Below are 6,000 nucleotides of genomic sequence, written 5' to 3'. Positions count from 1 at the left end.
TGCCTCTGTAACATCTGACGCATCAATGATGACGCAGGAAGAAGTTTCCCACTCCGTATGCGTTGTCGGTGGCATATCTTGAGAGGGCTGAAAAAGAAGGTAATAAAAAGAAAGGACAAGAGGCAAACCAGAAGGGTCTATTGAAATTGAGTTATTTGCGGTAAAATAGTATGAATAAATAGAAGCCTTTTGTGTGGGACCTTATCAAAGGCTTTCTTAAAGTCTAAGAATAGGACTGACACAGGGAGTCCGTCGTCCTGTTATAAGGTTACATCATTCAGGTAGTCTTCTAGGCATGCATCCCATGATTTGGACCCAAGAAACTGTGGTGTTTGAACGAACTAATGATACCTTTGTACTTGTTAAATCCTCGATTTCAAATTCCAAATACAATACACTCGTTTGTGCTTGTGTCTTACTTCTTAATTCAATTGCGTTATTTCTGGGATTCCCAGTTCATACTACAATTCAAATAATTCATATATTGTAGAAACCCATAGTGGGAGGTCGAGATGTAGATATTAGCAAGTATATGTTCGATTACCGCCGACCTAACTTCTTTTTCTATCACTTGAGGTACCTCTGAGGTTATGCTTACGGGCCGGCAATTTTGGAAATGATGTGTGTAGTTTTCGAGGCAGTAGGGTAACGCACTGTAGAGAGTGACATTGCAAACAGTTTGAGAAGTAAAACGTTCATATCATGACCTCCACCTTCCAGCATGCCAGCCGGAATACCATCTGATCCATCCGTTTAGGAGTGCTTCAGTTAAATTGCCCTAGAAATATTCTGTTCACCTAAGTCTACATTAGTAATTTTACAAGAAGGCACTGGGATTGGTTTTGATTCATTCAATGAATTTTCGTTGGTTAATGAGAAAAAAAGTGCTCATTAAATAATTCCACAACAAGTTGAGAATCTTCGTATACTTGTTTGTGCTTAATTAGTATGTTTTCTCCTTTCGAGTTATTACGTTTAAGTTTATTTTGAAGGAGTTTGATAAGTGCGGATCAGTCGTTATCAAGTTCGATGGCATTTTTTTCCAGTGCGACCGTTTTTTGTGTACGTATTGCCTCTTCCTGGACAAATATTTCCATCATCATAACTAAAGAGGAAAAATCATTAAGATTGTGGAATTTAGTACAATGTATTGTAAGACGTCTTCGTGCAGAGACCGATATATACAAATCTTTAGAAAACTTGGTTTTCCGGTATTTTAAAGGTGCGATTTTGTTGTAGATATTTATGATTTGATAGAATATAACAGTTAGTGTATGGGTATTGTCTACAGTAAAGAAAGTTTCCTAATCAGCATTTCTTAGGTAATTTTGGAAGTTCTTCCAATCGACTTTGTGGCCATTTTTACAAAGTATTACAGTTTTGTGTCTGCCGGGTGGCGCTTATATTAAGGCTACATATGACAGTGTTATAATCGTTACCTGGAAGCATTTTTACTGCAGACAGTGTTAGGGGTGAAGCCACTTGTAACGACCAAGTTCAAGATATTTTGATGCCTGGCAGGACTACTGACATACTGAATCCACTATCCGAGCTCTAGACATTCAATAGACGATTCATAACTTTTCGAAGCCTTAACTGGAAACCAAGAAATTTCAGGCATGATGAAGTCACCACAAATAAGCTTGAATGTGAATAGAAGGGATGATGCTAGCGTGAATACCTCTGACAATATTGCTATCTTATCTAATGATGCGTCAGGTTGACGGTAAACACAACCAAACAGTAAGGAAATGAAATTCGAAGGCTTTAAATCAATTCACACTGAATTTTAAAGTTTATTTAGTTCAGGAATATCATATAATAGTGGTTTTAAGCTAAATGATCGTAAATAAAGCATCTTCATCCTCGTCCTTTAAACCTATCACTTCGATATAGGAAATAATTATCAAGAGATATACTTAGTTTGGAAATATTACTGTTAGTCCATGCTCCAGATATCATTGAAAGTGGTGGCTGATAAATGGATACAAACTGGGCTAAATCCATCTTTTTATTGCAGATCGACCCGGAGCTGATAAGACATTTAGTAAACAGATGGCCCGCTAAGTTAAAATGGGGGAGAGTATCTCGATTAAAGATGTCATAACTCTTAAGGGTATGATATGGGTTTAAAGTGAAAGATTGTCTTTTCTTTAATAGCTGATTATTTAGATAACTAGAGTTAGAGGAGGATATATCAAGTGACGTTGCTTGGAGAGTTCACCCAGAAGGAAAGGGCGGGAATACTTTCTGATTGGAGCTGCACGAGGGGAGCAAGTTTAAGTTCCGCATGTGATTTGAAATGACTTGAGCTATATGTTTCAACAGAGGTGAAACAAGTAGCCGTATTCCGAAATGATCTGGTACAGGCTGACTGTGAAGTGTACTGTTACCCGCAAAATGTTCTTGATAGTTAAGTTCGTATGTTCGGTTATAGCTACTTGCGTTACTGTGAACGTGCGAAGGACCTGTTGCAAGTAACTGGAAGTAGGTATGACTGTTATTATACGTGGGGGCCACTTTAATGTAGTGAGTTGGTACTAAAGGATGTGTAAAGTTAGCTTTCTGGGATTAATTAAAATTGGAATCCTGGGGAATGGATATAGGGAGTGAGCTATTAATGGTTCTGGGCCTTAGGGGGTAAGTGGAGTGGTTGGTACTCTGATAGTTCTTGTTGGTTTGACAGTAAAAAGCTTTGGTACACTCAAGCTTACCAGCAGTTTTGCCAGAGGTTTTGATGGCAAGTTATGTGATACCAGCGAGGAGAACCTGTTCACTGTTGTTGAGATACCCGCAGAACAGTTGGGTTAAATCATACGTGTTCCCTTATTCGGTATCGTGGATTTTGTCTCCCACCCGTTTTTGTCAGGGACGGCGAGTTTCTTTGTCCTTGCGAGATGAATTCAAGTTCGGTCAAGCCATCTTGTGGAGTACTTTTATGAGGACTAGTTTTCACGTGAATAGGTTTAGTTAGATGTGTTTTGTCACATGGTTCACTTTTAAGTACTTTAGTGAGCGAACAGTCAAGATTAGAAATGTCTTTATGCTTTTTGGTGACAGTTTGGTTCCGTACCTATCAAAACAGCATGCAAAAGACCCTTCAAAGTCATTCAGCGTGAATTTATGTACTTTATAGTCGATAAGAAAGGAACTAACGATAGCATAAGCACTGATCGCATCAAAGCAGCATATTTAGAGAGAAACCATTTTAATGTCCATCTTCCTTCGGTACAATCGTAAGACGCGAGTCCAATATTTATAATACCTCAGCCGATAACCAACAATAACGATGATACTTTGGTGGTATCTGACAACATACTCAAAACAACGCGTTCCAGGAGAAGAGCTAGGTTTCCAGAACACGTAAACGATTACTGCACATGAAACGCTACATATCACTTTGTTTCGTCTCGATTTTTATTTGTATTATGACAAAAATATCTTTAATATGCTTATATGTACATGTATATTTATTCCAAAGATACGACTTTTTTGTTACCAATGTGCTCACTTATGTGATTATTTTCATTTTCTTCAAAAATACCATTGTGCGAGAATCGTTTTTTACGCTATGGCACGTTTACGAAACGCATGTATATGAGTTGATTTTTCTTCTTCGCCCGTGTAATTCGACATACACCTACATATCTTTTCTTTTTCTTTTCCAGAACGGCTGCAAAGACGGAAAAGAAACGAAGTTTACGTTGAAGTGAATTTTTCATTGTACCTGTTACTTCATTATTATATGGTACCACATGTTCTCTTAAGGTAAGGAGAGACGAACAGACGTTGTTGAACATAGCAAACCATCAGAAGAGTGTTTACCAACCACAAACTAGCTGAGTTTAAACTTCTTGATGGCCACGTCTTAGGGTCATCACTACTCCATTAGGGGGATGACCCGTAACGGTAAGTAAATCCCTGAAATCATAAGCTCTGTGAGTCATTGACATTGAGTGCTGACCACATAATTTTAAATGGACTCACCTAGCTCAAGGCGCTTGGTCATACATCCGTACCAGATCACGAGTGAGAACGCCGTGCTCAGCAACCCCTGCAGCCGCTAGCCAGTTTAGATCAGTCGCTTCTCAATATATTGATAGCCTATCTTATTTATCTTCGAACATCTTAGCTTCTGACTTGTGATTTCACTGGGTCGATACGTTTCGATTATACAAGGTGTTATTAGTTAAGGTGTTATCAAACTCAAAATACTTGTGACATCTTCAGCTTCTCCAATACCTTTTCACTCGATCTCCTCAGTAGTTCCCTCTTCATTCAGCAAATCGTACAAGGCATGAAATCTATTGCTGAGATATATCTTGAATGCGTTAAGATTGACAGTTTCTTGAAGAAAAACTGTATTAAACCTTTGGAATGCTGTTTATCCTATTGTTCAGTGCTTACGTAGCTTCACTTTTATATACGCCCACGTGCGAGCGTTCCACATACTTATGTCGATTGTTACTGTGGTATTTAATAAGAGCACCGTTCTCGTGATTGTTGAAAAATCACAGGTTTCAACATGAGGCATCCTAACTGTTCCAAACAAAGACCCTCCAACTCCCAGGACAGAGTATGGAGGGTTCAAATGATATTTTCTGGTTAGCGTTTTTTCAGCAAAGTTGTGTTTCTCAGGCATGAGATTGATAACCCCATGCTCAACCCTCCTTCTTCATCTGGGCTTCAGACTAGTAGTATTCCTAGAAGGACTACAGGCGGAGTCTAGGTGAATAGGCTAGGCAATTTGTCTTACGAATGTAGGCTTTGCCTCTTGGGATTGTGTTAGGTCCCGATAAACATAATGAATGGTAACTTTGGGATCCATTTATTGACCAATACTAAACGTATATTTTTATCTTATAATTGTTAAATAACTAAACTATTAATATTCATATTCCTCTTATTATAAACTTCATTTTGACTTATGAACCATTATTATACGTTTTACCATTCTTGAATTATGCCTTGTCTATTAGTCACTGCCTCCCACATTCACAGCCACATTCAGCCAAATTTTGTACAAATATTGTTTTCTATTTTGTGCTACGTTGTGGTGTGTTTGATTGGTATATAAACCCAATATGTTTGAAATATGAGGATTCATATTGCAGAGGCTGAGACTGGTGTTCTGAACTTAACTGGCTGGGCTAGGCGGAAAGCAGGACCAATCCGGACTCTAGGCTGCTCGCACGTGTTTTACGCGTCCTTGGTCCGATCGATAATTCGCTGCTTCTGATTGGCGGTTTTGGGCTATAACAGATTGTCCTCGTCTAGGTTAATAACGGCAAGACATGATCTGTTATTGACACGTAACATACTAAGTATCCCAATTTATCCCAAAAGAACATTTTGACAAAACGTTATTATTAAGCTACTCGGAAAGAGCATAGATAGATTTATTGCTTTATGCAAACCATTCAGAAAGATATTGATTATGCAGAATATTGGAAGAACTTTGAACCGACATAATTAGTAATTAGAGAGAGGTGAAGTTACGAGATATCCAAATGCCAACACAAAAGACAAATAAGACGCTTTGAGAACCGGTTTTAGTGTCCACGTCTTATTTAACAGAATGGCAATCACAACAGTAAAAAAAAGACCCCAAAAGTCAAGAGTGTTTAAAATTGGTCTGAACCGACAATGTACATAGCACTAGGCAAAAATAGATAAATAAGAGTGAAACCCATCCTGGCGTGACTGAGAAGAAAAATCTAATAACATCGAATATTATTGTGAGCAAATTGCGGGAGTCAAACGACCCTGATCCGAAAATTAGACACGCGCATGACTTAGAAAAGCTAGGAGAATGCATTCGTAGTATTTTACCAGATAACTCCAAAGGAGTTCAGGTCAAAAAATTGGTAAGAATAGGCAAGAGGACCGAGGACAATGTTGAACCCCGTCCATGCAGACTCCTTAAGGTAATCCTAGGATCGGAGAAGCAACGGGATCTCTTGTTAAGTAGCGCTCGTTGTCACGACAATTCTGACATCC

The sequence above is a fragment of the Schistosoma haematobium genome, chromosome 6 (assembly GCF_000699445.3).
Source record: "Schistosoma haematobium chromosome 6, whole genome shotgun sequence".
NCBI lineage: Eukaryota > Metazoa > Platyhelminthes > Trematoda > Strigeidida > Schistosomatidae > Schistosoma > Schistosoma haematobium.
This window is presented reverse-complemented; position numbering follows the sequence as displayed.